Genomic DNA, 13,893 nt, shown 5'->3' with positions numbered 1-13,893 from the left:
CCCCCCCCCCCCCCCCCCACACACACACACGCTTTTCCACAGGAAATGACTGACTCCGACTTGCTGCCGGTTGCTATGGTAACCGGCTGGCCGCACTCCGGGAGCTCCTTCTCCGCAGCGGGCAGCGCCGGGGGGGGGGGGGGGGCCCGGCCGGGGCCCCGGGGGGGGGGGGGCGGGCGGGCCCCTGGCCCCGCGCAAGGCGGGCCCCACGCCGCAGCCCGCCCGGACCCAGCGGGAGGCTCGCCCGGGCGGCGCAGGGGGAGCGCAGGGGGCTGCACGTGCAGCCGAGGCGGCGGGAGGCAGCAAAACCCACCCGAGGAGTTTCCCCAACGGGCTGGGGCGGCAGCAGCGGCCAGGCGCGAGACCAGGGGCTGCTGTCCTTGGTCTCCAGCCCAGTGGCTGCATCTCCCCCCGGGAGACAGCAGCGCCCCCCAGCGAGGGGCACAGAGACCGAGCCTGCAAGCACCGGCCAGCTCCTCGCTAGCTTGGCGTGGGGAGAGACCAGCGCCCTCCCGTGGGGTCACAACAAGCCCCTTCTTCCGTGGGAAAAAACCCGCTTCCTGCCCAGTGCTGTAACACGCCGCCCTGCTCCACCTCAGAGGTGGATGCATTTCTGGGGGGGTTGAAATGATTAACCTGCCCGGTTTGTAAAGCATGCGGGGATCTTTCTGGATGAAAAGGGTTACAGGCAAACTCATTGTGGCCATCAAGTAAGTCCCAAATGCAGGGTTTATTTTTAAATACTAAACCATAATATAAATACTAGGGCTGTCAAGAGATTAAAAAAATTTGTTCGCAATTAATCGCGCCATTAAAAAAAATTAATCGTGATTAATCGCACTGTTAAACATTAATAGAATACCATTTATTTAAATATTTTTGGATGTTTTCTACATTTTCAAATATATTGATTTCAATTTCAACACACAATACGAAGTGTACAGTGCTCCCTTTATATTTATTTTTGATTGCAAGTATTTGCACTGTATAAAAACAAAAGAAAACATTTTTCAGTTCACCTAATACAAGTCCTATAGTGCAATCGCTTTATCATGAAAGTTGAACTTACAAATGTAGAATTATGTACAAAAAAACTGCATTCAAAAATAAATAATGTAAAACTTCAGAGCCTACAAGTCCACTCAGTCCTACTTCTTGTTCAGCCAATCTCTCAGATAAACAAGTTTGTTTACATTTGCAGGAGATAATGCTGCCCGCTTCTTGTTTACAATGTCACCTGAAAGTGAGAACAGGCGTTCACATGGCACTGTTGTAGCCGGAATCACAAGATATTTACATGCCAGATGCACTAACGATTCATATGCCCTTCATGCTTCAACCACCATTCCAGGGGACATGGGTCCATGCTGATGACGGGTTCTGCTCGATAACAATCCAAAGCACTACGACCGATGCATGTTCATTTTCATCATCTGAGTCAGATGCCACCAGCAGAAGGTTGTTTTTCTTTTTTGGTGGTTTGGGTTCTGTAGTTTCCGCATCAGAGTGTTGCTCTTTTAAGACTTCTGTTTAGCATATCTGGCACATAAATACCTTGCAATGCCGGCTACAAAAGTGCCAAGCAAATGCCTGTTCTCACTTTCTGGTGACATTGTAAATAAGAAGGGGGCAGCATTATCTCCCATCAATGTAAACAAACTTGTTTGTCTGAGTGATTGGCTGAACAAGAAGTAGGACTGAGTGGACTTGTAGGCTCTGAAGTTTTACATTGTTTTGTTTTTAAGGGCAGTTATGTAACAAAAAAATCTACATTTGTAAGTCGCATTTTCACGACAGAGATTGCACTACAGTACTTGTATGAGGTGAATTGAAAAATACTATTTCTTTTATCATTTTACAGTGCAAATATAATCAAAAATATACACTTTGATTTCAGTTACAACACAGAATACAATATATATGAAAATGTAGAAAAACATCCAAAATATTTTATAAATTTCAATTGGTATTCTATTGTTTAACGGTGCGATTAAAACTGCGATTAATCGCAATTAATTTTTTTAATCGCAATTAATTTTTTTGAGTTAATTGCATGAGTTAACTGTGATTAATCGACAGCCCTAATCAATACATATCAGGCTATCTGGATAGTTGTGTGGCCTGCATCTGAGCACCTGCATGGAAAGATCTTCAAGCTTATTATTTAAAAAAAAAAAAAGAGTGTATCTGTGTTTTTTAATTCAAACATTTCCCTGTGTTGTTGCAAAGCCAAACACAAGAACCTTGTACTAGTGTGTAGCAGCTAGAAAGCTAGATTATTCTTCAATTTATAATTGTGCTTTATAAAATAATAGGCATTTACCTACCACTCCAAGTGCCTTTGACATAAATTCCAAAATCAAATCAGTTGGAACTAAAAGCTAAACCCACCATCAGCTCCCCCCAAAACTAGACCCATGACAGAGCTCCCACAAAACTCAGTGCCTCCATACAAGCCTCAGTCCCTTTCACACCCCTTCCTCCCCAAAAGTCCAAAAAACAGTTATGCTTTACAGCCCTATCTACTCCGTTTTAATTGTCTAAGACAGGGGTTCTCAAACTGGGGGTAAGCGAGGTCATTACATGGGGGGTCGCAAGCCGTCAACCTCCACCCCAAACCCCACTTGCCTCCAGCATTTATAATGGTGTTAAATATATTAAAAAGTGTGTTTAATTTATTGGGGGGAGGGTCGCACTCAGGGGCTTGCGATGTGAAAGGGATCGCCAGTAAAAAAGTTTGAGACCCACTGGTCTAAGATGAGTGAAATGCTAAAAGTAAACAGTACAAATTAGATATTTCCTCCCCCCACACACACTTTTCATGGTCTTAAATTAGTTAGGCCATGTCTACAGTAGCATTATGTCGGCAAAACTTTTGGCGCTCAGGGGTGTGAACAAAACACAGCTCTGAGCGACATAGATTTTGCCAGCATAAGCACTTGTGTGCACGGCACTATGTCGGCAGGAGACGCTCTCACTGCTCCTTGCACTGGTTTTGTTGTATCAACAGGAGAGCTCTCACCCATCAACATAACCCAGCTACACAAGCCATCTTACAGGAGCACCCCTGTATGAGTACAGCGGTGCTGCTGTAAGCTTGTAAGTGTAGACGTGGCCTTAGTAAAACGGGAAGGGATTTATTTAAGAACATGTTTGTGATTGTTAACAACTTGACAAATGACCCGATAAGCAACACAACTTTGCACACCTCTAGCACCTTCAATCTGAGATTCTCAAAGCACTTTGCAAACTTGAACAAAGCAAGAGGAATGCCCACTTTGTAGCTATAGAGCGGGAAACTAAGGCATAGAAAGGGGAAGTGAATCACTCAAAGTCACACAAAGTTTACAGGAGGGCCGAGAATAGAACCCAAATAGCCTGACTCCCAAGCCTATGCTTTAGCCACATGCTCGTCCTTCCCGTTTCCACAAATTACAGGAATGACAAATTACTAGTTCTACATTTAGTTGTGAGAGATGCATAAAAAACATGACTTAGACTTTAAAAAACAATTTCTTTCTTATAGCACTAGCAGGAGACTAGATCGGTCCCTTCCAGTCCTATGTCCTACATCCCAATTAGAACTCAGGTAATGATCACTGGTGGCTCAGTAAGAAAACTGAACTATTTAGGTGAGGTCTATACTCAGAAGGCTTTGCTATACCAGTATATTATACTGGAAATGCTCCTAGTGTGCATGCAGCTTACCCCTTCAAAACTGCACTTTTGCCAGTATACCTTATTCCAGCCCCTCCAAGTTTTGCTGGTATAACTGCGTCTACACTAGGCGCTTTTGCCAGCACCATTATTATGTCAGCTGCCCAACACAGCTATACCAACAAAAGTTTGTAGTATACACCTGGCCTTAGAGGAGTGTTTTTATTTCAGCAGTTGAGAGATGCTGTAGACTAAGGGGGAAAAGACACCAAGGAGGAGAGAGGAGAAGACACACAGTCCTTCCGCTGAATACCAGGGGACAGATTTCTCTCCAGTGCAGGGACAGAGGCAAAGGACCTTCCCTATTCAATGGCTTCTAGGGACAGCGCAGCTCCTGGCGGAGCAGGGCTGGCTTTAGGACCTGCAGGGCCCAATTCGAATACCCAACGGCGGTCCGGGTCTTCGGCGGCGGGGGGTCTGCTCCGGGTCTTCTGCGGCACTGAAGGACCCCCCGCCGCCGAAATGCCACCGAAGACCCGGAGCGGACCCCCTGCCGCCAAAGACCCAGAGCGGACCCCCCGCCACAAAAGTGCCACCGAAGACCCAGAGCAGACCCCCTGCCAAAAAAGTGCCACTGAAGACCCGGAGCGGACCGCCGCCGGGTGAGTAAAAAAAATTAAAAAGGCGCCTAAGGTGTGAGGCCCTCTTAGGCACGGGGCCCGATTCCAGGGAATCGGGGGAATCGGCCTAAAGCCGGCCCTGTGGTGGAGGGTTGTCTCTCCCGCAATGGCCCTAGTGGGGCTTTACAAAGGCACAGAATTGCTGGATGGGCAGTTCATTCTCACCCCCAACATGCCGCTTATGTCCTCCATCTCTCCTGCACTGCCCTAGAACACATCCCGCTCTGTGCCTGGAGTGGGGGCTCCTATGCTGGGGACAGGGCCGGCGCAACCCATTAGGTGACCTAGGCGGTCGCCTAGGGTGCTAACATTTGGGGGGCGGCGACCGCGGCAGCCGGATCTTCGGCTGCCCCAGTCGTCAGCGGTATTTCGGGGGCGCGATCTTCCACCGCCTCTGTCGGGGGCGGCATTTCAGGGGCGGGACCTTCCGCCGCCTAGGGTGGCAAAAAAGCTGGCGGCGCTCCTGGCTGGGGATACGCCCCATGAGCCCTGCGCTTGCCCTGCAATCAGAGCCGGCTCCAGGTTTTTTGCTGCCCCAAGCAAAAAAAAAAAAGGGGGGGGGGGGGGACACCGGAGTGCCACCACCAAAGCAAAACATAAAAAAAGGCCGGAGTGCCGCACTTGCTTGGAATGCTGGTGCCTAGAGCCGGCCCTGCCTGCAGTTGCTTTAAGACAGCTTAGTTACATAAAGGAGCCACAGGGCAATGATGAACTGGGCCCCAGAACCCTACCTGGCTCTCATCAGAATTGGCCTTAAGTAGAGGCAGCACCAAGTGAATGATGAAGGTCCGATGCTCCTGGGGGCTCAGTGTTGCCTCAGCATTGCTAGCCTCAATCCCAGTTCCTACTCAAACCAATCCCCTTGGCAGCAGAAACAAAGACGTGCTCACCAAGTTCTTGCTTGAGGCCAGAAAATTGTTAGGCTGTACAGTACCTATGTGTCATTTTCCACCAAGAAATGGTCCTGCCAATACTGAAATGCTTCCGTCAGCACCACACAAACTGTGTTGCCTGCTGTGGGCAGAGATACTCACATCTGTTTGCTGGAGCTCAGGTATCCACCCTGCCCAATTCACTTTCCCTGCATTGCCTCAGACAAATCTAAAAAAAAAAAATGGTAAGGTTCAAGTGAATGTGAAAGGGTTTGGCTATCAAAGGTGCTGACAAAGTCCTGGCACTTCCTGTCACTCATTGGGAAAGAAGGTGTGGGGGGGAAGGGATGGGCAAAGGCAGGACACAAGCTCCCACGTCCATTGGACAAAAATATGTTTGTCTTCTGTGAAGCTAAAAATGAATGGAATGCCGACACAGCACCCACGTGGCTGTGTGCAACCAAGTACTTGGTAATTAAAAGATTTGGTAGGGGATTAGCTTGTGAGAAGCATGCAGGGTATAAAAATAAACTTCATCTTCCCCTTTGTCCTTCTCCAGTCTCTTCCCGCTTCCACAACCTGAGCAGATACCTATGTTGCCGATTCTGATGACATTGGATGTTTTACGTAGAGCCTCGGCTTTGGAGACAAGTGATTACATGAAGATCCCAGCTTTCATCCAAAAAAAAATATATATACTTCTGGCACTGAGGGTTGTGAAGAAAAGCATGAAGATGTAACGGAACTGCACTCAGAAGACTCAACTATCAGAAAGGAAATAAAAGAACTTCATTTAAAAAGAAAAAACAAAAAACAAAAAACCCCTCAATTTTTAAGACACTCATTACTTTGGGAGGGGCTGACTCATGATATTTGAATGTTTGAGGTTGGTTAGCAACACTGGATACTGCCCACAGCAAAGCATAAATACACAGCCGTCACTGCACTAGTCACCCAAATGCGGCCACAATTTTGACAGTTCGCTGCTGCAAGCCTCAGACTTGCAATATGTAGACTCACTGGCAAGAACAGAAGGGCACCACCACACTCATCCTCACCAAAGTCCCAGGTGTCCAGACTGCAGCATGCATACAAAAAACTGATGCAGAAACATGATCACATCACGTCCATCTTTTCACAATTCCACTGGGTTCCCTTATCTGGTACAACAGTCTTCCTTCACACCAAGGAGGGTCTTGCCATTAGAGCAAAGAGTTAGGAGCCAGGATATTTCAGTTCTGCCACTGACTTTCTATGAAACTGTGAAAAAGTCACTTGACTGCTTTGTCGGTCAATTTCCCCTTCTGTAAAATGGGAATATAATACTGGCCAACTGCACAAGAGTATTAACTGGTTTAATTCATTAATGAGGTGACATTCATGCTTGTGCAAAGGGCCAGCAGAAGACGCTATTGCACCACTTAAGCCCTATTTTGAGGGCATAGGGTTTTGTGCTGGCCCCCTCACTGCAAAGAATTTCATCCCAATATTTGTAGAGTATAGTGATCTGCAGCTAGAAGACCCTATGAGTGCAAAGCATTATTATTATTAAAGTCTTCTTGTATTGTTTGAGAGGGGAAGCACTGTCAGTCCAGTAGAAATTGATGCCCTTGCTTCATGTATCAGAGAATTTTCAGAGTTTCTTCCTTTCCCTCCCACATTGCAATAATAAATCACAATATATCTCAGATTTTGCTTGGGGATAGTTTGGGGAATTCAATCTCTGTGTCCATTCAGCTCTGCTTCCATGACCATACGCTCCCTAATAGATACTCCCACCCTCATCTCAAAGGTGTGTGTATTGATGGTACTAAGTACAAAAACCAAGATATCCGGACTCCAGAATGAGGTGTTTGTTCCAGCTCATTTTGTACCACTCGCGTGCTTCATGGAGAGTGGAGAAAAGAGAAATAAAGAATCTGTAAGACAAGTGAAGAGAAAATAACTGTGAGCTTCTGCATTGTTTAATGGGTCTTCTGAACCTCGTCACCTTTTCACACCTGCTGCTTCAGCCCTGTTCACACCAGCTGTCCGTTCTAACAGTACAAGTGGGAGATAGTACTGCTAATTACTCTGTCTCCCTGCGGTGAAGAAAAAACACCTCTGCACGCAGCTTGTTCTTCTGCAATCGCCCTCTTGAAATATTTCTAGCTTGCAAACAGCAAATGACATTTTGGCAGAGAACATTAAACCATATCAACCACAAACGCCCACAGCTGCTGCCGCCGCCTCTAAACTGCAGATGCCACCTGCTTTAGCGGACCAGAAAATGCAACAAAAAACACCCAAGACGACATAGCTTGAATGTCTAGGAACAGGTACCTCCCATTTTTCTTCTTCTGAATTTCACTTCCATTCCAGAATCACGGCCCTCACCCCATGTGAGCATGTGGGCCCTGCTTCAGCATAGCACTTAAGCATATGTATAATGTTAAGCACATGACCAATCCCATTGACTTTAAAATTACATACATGCTTAAGTGCTTTGTTGGACTGGGGTCATACTTGGGAGACAGCAGGGCTTATTTAGAGTTTAACTTCAATGGGCTTTGGTTCAGGCCCTTAATAGAGAAAGAATTTAAAATAATAATTCCTCAGGCTACAGTAAAGAATAATAAACCCCCATAAAAAAATTGCTCACCGAATTAAAGTTGCTGAAGTAATTAATATAACTCTTATGCAGCATACATAGATACAGCATTAACGTTAGATTTAAAAAGACAGGAAATAATTAGTAAGGGGTAATTTACATAAATATTCTATTACCTGTGCAGTCCATTCATTGGTTTAATGCTAATAATACTGACATGTGAAAATTTACCTTACTCATTCCAACAACAACTGTAATGCTACAGTGTCATTAACTTAATTTATAAACTGTGAGGGTAGTAGAATATTTATGTAAATTACCTTAACTACTAATTTCTTGTCTTTTGAACACTTAGGTTTTTTAATGGTATGTTCTAGGTATGCATTGTAATATAAGGGCTATATCAGTGACATCAGTCATAACTCTAAAGTAACAAAGGTTTCTGTGGGAATTTCCTAATTTAAAAAAAATAAATGTGAGGAACCCCGAAGTTATCATTGGATTGGCATAAATATCTTTATGCATGGGGGTGTATTCAGTATTGTCACCCACAAGTATTCAATCCTGAGTCCGGTCCCCCAAAATCATGACATCGGCTTAACAAATGAAGGTTACTCATCAGTAACGGAGATGAACCCTGCGCATTCAGACTCCTGGGAAGTGCCAGAGGTGCAGCTCTGACAGTAGAATATTTCGTGGCAGTGCCCACCGGAGTCCTCTTGCACCCGCTCCTGTCCCTCCCTTCACGGGTCCTCAACATTCTGCGGGTGAGGCAATCTGCCTCACTTCCTTCCACCGCCTCCTCAGGTACAAGGTTGTAATTAGCATTCCAAGGATTCCAAGGGAAGGTGGGTGGGAAGTGTGGATGTTCAGAGACCATAGTTACAGGTGAATAACCTTTACTTCATCCAGAAGCCTCTGCACATTCCTGCCCATGAGATAGTTGACATATGTCACATTACTGCTTATCAAACTAAGGCCTCGTCTACACTAGCAAGTTTCTGCGCAGTAAAGCAGCTTTGAGTGCTGTAACTCCCGAGGTGCACACACTGCCAAGCCACTTACTGCGCAGAAACTGCACAGTTGCAGCACTGTAAAAAAAAAAACCACCCTGAAGAGAGGCGTAGAGCTTTCTGCGCCGGGGCTACAGCGCCGCAGTGCCAGTGTAGACACCCTGGTGGATTACAGCGCTGTGATTGGCCTCTGGGAGGTTTCCCACAATGCCTGTTCTCGCCTCTCTGGTCATCAGTTTGAACTCTACTGCCCTGCCCTCAGGTGACCAACCGTGAGCCCCACCCCTTAAATTCCTTGGGAATTTTGAAAGTCCCCTTCCTGCTTGCTTGGTGATGTGTGCAGTGGTCTCAGCACATCTTTCCAGGTGGCCATGCCCGTTCCACGCACCAGGCGATCCCTGCTTGGAGCAATGCTGAGCTGCTGGACCTCATCAGCATTTGGGGAGAGGAGGCCGTCCAGTCCCAGCTGTGCTCCAGCCGCAGGAATTATGATACCTACGGACAGATTTCACGATGCATGACAGAAAGGGGCCATGACCGGGACATATTGCAGTGCAGGGTCAAAGTGAAGGAGCTGCGGAATGCCTACCACAAGGCGTGGGAGGCAAACCGCCACTCCGGTGCTGCGCCCACGAGCTGCCGGTTCTACAAAGAGCTGGACGTGATACTCGGTGGCAACCCCACCTCCACTGCGAAGGCCACTGTGGATACTTCGGTGGCTCATGTGCCAGTCAAGAGTGGACTGAGCCAAGAGGAGGAAATCTTGGACGAGGATGTGGAGGGGGGACCAGAGGCAGGATGACTTAGAGGTCAGAGATGCACACAGCCAGGAGCTTCTCTCTACCCCAGAGGAGACTAGCCAGTCACAGCTGTCGGAGCTTGGCGAAGCGCAAACAGGAGAGGAGGCCCCTGGTAAGTGGCTTTGATTTTGGGAATTGCTGAAGCGAGTTGTTGGGGGCAGGAGGGTTGCAGAAAGCAGGCTTGTGTCTGTAGGATGTACATACACCACATGCCTAGTCTGAGCGGCGGAACAGGCTGTTGATTGACTCCCTCACTTCACAGGAATCTGCCTCAGAGATCTCCACGTAACTCTCATGGAGATACTGGGCAATCCGCTGCCACGGGTTCTTTGGCAGAGCTGCTTTGTTTCTTGCCCCATCAAGGGAAACTTTCCCGTGCCACTCTGCCATCACTGGGGTGGGGGTGGAGGACCATTGCTGCACACAGGCGAGCCGCATAAGGGCCAGGGCAGAAGCTGCGGTCTTGGAGAAGACCCTCCTTTGATTCCCTGCTCACCCTCAGCAGCGAGATATCTTCCATAATGAACACAGCCTGTGGAAAATGTGGGGACAGTAATGATTATAAGGCCGCCCCCCCCCATAGTGCTGCCTCTCCCCAAGAGCCACGTGCCCAGTGTACAGCAGGGTCCTGGAACACTGATTTCCCCTGCCCCTGCTGTTACTCTCCATTTTGGGGGTCTTGTGGCTCATGTGTGCTTGCCTGGGGTCAGCCAGTCAGTGATAGCTATGTGAATAGTGGCTGTGTTTTAAATTGCTGAATCAGTGGTCTGTGTGTTGCAAACAATACTGCTTCGGTAAAATGTTGCATTTTGGCTTCACAGATATGACCTTATCGCCGGCTGAACGGCTGCGCAGAATTAGAAAGCTGCCACGAAGAACTAAAGAGGACTTTCTGCGTGAGGTCATGATGCACTCCGTGGCCGAAAAACAAGAATTGAAGGAGTGGTGGGACAGCAAGAAGGGGGACCGAAAGGAGAATGTGGCGTGCCAGAATGAAGCCAGGGAGAGGCTCTTAAACGTTATGGAGCGCCAAGCGGACACGCTCCAGGCGCTATTAGCACTGCAAACCGAGCAGCTCCGCGCCCGCCCTCCCCTGCAGCCGCTGTTGCAAAACACTTTCCCATGCGCCCCCCAGACACCGCCAACACACTCTTATCAACCTCCTGGCTCCAGTCTGTACCCGCTGCATTCCACTCCCGCCCCGTCACAGTCCAGCCCTGCAGACTCCCAGTACCCCCTGCACTCAGCACCCGTCCCTCTGCAGTTTACCCCTGCTGACGTACAGTACCCGCTGCACTGTACTCCAAAGGAGAAGGTTGGATATGATACCTGGACATACACAGATCTTTAACAGTCCCAGGACCCGACCTCCTCCTGGGACCCTCCCTTCCCTCATTCCCCTCAGTGCTGATGTGTTTTTTTGTTTGTCTCTCTCCTCCATATATCTCATATATATGTGATATATGCCATCATGTGCCAGCAATGCCCCTCTGCCATGTACATTGGCCAAACCGGACAGTCTCTACGCAAAAGAATTAATGGACACAAAGCTGACATCAGGAATCATAATACTCAAAAACCAGTGGGAGAACACTTTAACCTGTCTGGCCATTCTATGACAGACCTGCGGGTGCCTATCTTACAACAGAAAAACTTCAAAAACAGACTCCAAGGAGAGACTGCTGAGCTGGAATTGATATGCAAACTAGACACAATCAACTCAGGGCTAAATAGGGATTGGGAATGGCTGAGCCATTACAAACATTGAATCTATCTCCCCTTGTAAGTATTCTCACACTTGCTTCTTATCAAACTGTCTGTACTTGGCTATCTTGATTATCACTTCAAAAGTTTTTTTTCTCTTACTTAATTGGCCTCTCAGAGTTGGTAAGACAACTCCCACCTGTTCATGCTCTCTGTATGTGTGTGTATATATCTCCTCGATATATGTTTCACTCAATATGCATCCGAAGAAGTGGGTTGTAGCCCACGAAAGCTTATGCTCTAATAAATTTGTTAGTCTCTAAGGTGCCACAAGTACTCCTGTTCTTTTTGCAGATACAGACTAACACGGCTGCTACTCTGAAATCTCTCCTCCAGTTGTTTTTTAATTAAAGAATTGTTTTGGTTTGAAAGCAATCTTTATTCTGTTAATTGAAAGCAAACAGAGCCCTGCAAAGCAACAGGCAATTTTCTTAAACCTTCATAGTGCATCGTCTGCACCAATCACAATCACCTCCTAGCATTACAAGCGCTGCACTCCCGAGCATAGCAACATATATTAGTGGCTTTCAGCTTCAAATTGCTGCCTCAAGGCATCCCTGATCCTTTTGACCCCGCGCTGCGCCCCTCTAATAGCCCTGGTCTCTGGCTGTTCAAATTCGGCCTTCAGGCACTGAGCCTCAGCGGTCTGGCCCTGAGAGACGCTTTCACCCTTCCCTTCACAAATATTATGGAGCGTACAGCATTCAGCTATAAGCATAGGAATATTGTCATCAGCCAGGTCCAGCCTCCCATATAGGCAGTGTCAGTGGGCCTTTAAACAGCCAAAAGCACACTCAACAGTCATTCTGCACTTGCTCAGCCTGTTGTTGAACCGCTCCTTGGTCCTGTCAAGGTGCCCTGTGTATGGCTTCATAAGCCACGGCATTAAGGGGTAGGCAGGGTCTCCCAAGATCACAATGGGCATTTTGACTTCCCCTACAGCGATCTTCTGGTCTGGGAAGAAAGTCCCTGCTTGCAGCTTCCTGAACAGGCCAGTGTTCCGAAAGATGCATGCGTCATGCACCTTTCCGGACCAGCCTGCGTTAATGTCTGTGAAACGCCCATGGAGATCTACAAGTGCCTGGAGAACCACAGAGAAATACCCCTTCCAATTAATGTACTTGGTGGCTAGGCGGTCTGGTGCCAGAATTGGAATGTGCGTGCCATCTGTTGCCCCTCCGCAGTTAGGGAAGCCCATTTGTGCCAAGCCATCCACAACATCACGCACGTTGCCCAGAGTCACGGTCTTTCAGAGCAGGATGCGATTAATGGCCCTGCACACTTCCGTCAACAGGAGTCCAACGGTCGACTTTCCCATTCTGAACTGGTTAGTGACCGATCGGTAGCAGTCTGGAGTAGCCAGCTTCCACAGTGCAATCACCATGCACTTCTCCAATGACAGGGCATCTCTCATTCTCGTGTCCTTGCGCTGCAGGGCTGGAGCGAGCTCATCACACAGTCCCATGAATGTGGCTTTCCTCATCCAAACGTTCTGCAGCCACTGCTCATCATCCCAGACATGCATGACGATGTGATCCCACCACTCAGTGCTTGTTTCCTGAGCCCAAAAGCAGCGTTCCACTGTGCTGAGCATGTCCATGAATGCCACAAGCAATCTCGTGTCATAGCTGCTACACGTGGCGAGATCAATGTCAAACTGCTCTTGCCTTTGTAGTTTAAGGAATAACTCCACTGCCACTCGTGACGTATTAGTGAGACCAAGAAGCATATTGGTCAACTGTGCAGGATCCGTTCCTGCAGACCGAAGAGGTAGGGCGTGCAATACACAAACCGTTGAAAGATGGCACCAAATGCAGAGGGAAGCACAGTGTAAGTGTGTGGACTCACCCCTGCGGCGCCTCCTGCTGGTCTCTCAGGGAATTAGCTCAATTTCCAGCCCGGAGCGCTCTCTGCAGGCCGGTGATCCGCCACCACTGGGCCCCGTGTCCCCGCCGGACCCCGGTGCCCGTTTTCTATGAGGTGCTGCCCCCTGGCAATACCCCAACAATCTCTGTGGGTCTCCCTTCCCCGGGGAACCCCCACCCACTACCCCCACCTCGCTTCAGTCTGGGCTACTGCCAGTGCTCACCTAGCCCACTCACTGGGGCAGACTGCAGTATAAAAGCCACTCATCACAGGCAACGGGGTTTGACCTGCTGCCTTCTTCTACCACCCAGTACCTCTATGGGCCTGGGACAGGGGTGGTGCTACCATTAAGGCAAACTAGGCGGTTGCCTAGGGCACCAAGATTTGGGGGTGCCAAAAAGCGGTGCCCCCAATTTCCCCCCAGTGGCAGCTCCCCACCCCCCAGGCCCGGGGAGCCGTGCGGCAGCTCCCAACCCCAACTCACCTCTGCGCTGCCTCCTCCCCAAGCACGCCGCCCCCACTCTAATTCTCCTCCCCTCCCAGGCTTGCGGCGCCAAACAGCTGATTGGCGCCGCAAGCCTGGGAGGCCGGAGAAGTGGAGCAGTGATGGCGTGCTTGGAGAGGGGGTGTAGCAGAGGTGAGCTGGGGTGG

At 48.6% G+C, this 13,893-nt stretch overlaps 1 protein-coding gene across 1 annotated transcript in view; it reads right to left on the bottom strand.

Moving 5' to 3' along the window:
- The window catches only part of KIFC3 (kinesin family member C3), a 61,659-nt gene that overhangs the window by 40,763 nt on the left and 7,003 nt on the right, over positions 1 to 13,893 (bottom strand). The window lies entirely within an intron of this gene.

Source organism: Terrapene carolina, unplaced genomic scaffold (assembly GCF_002925995.2).
Source record: "Terrapene carolina triunguis isolate 2854851 unplaced genomic scaffold, T_m_triunguis-2.0 Scaffold130, whole genome shotgun sequence".
Taxonomy (NCBI): domain Eukaryota; kingdom Metazoa; phylum Chordata; order Testudines; family Emydidae; genus Terrapene; species Terrapene triunguis.
This window is presented reverse-complemented; position numbering and strand designations above follow the sequence as displayed.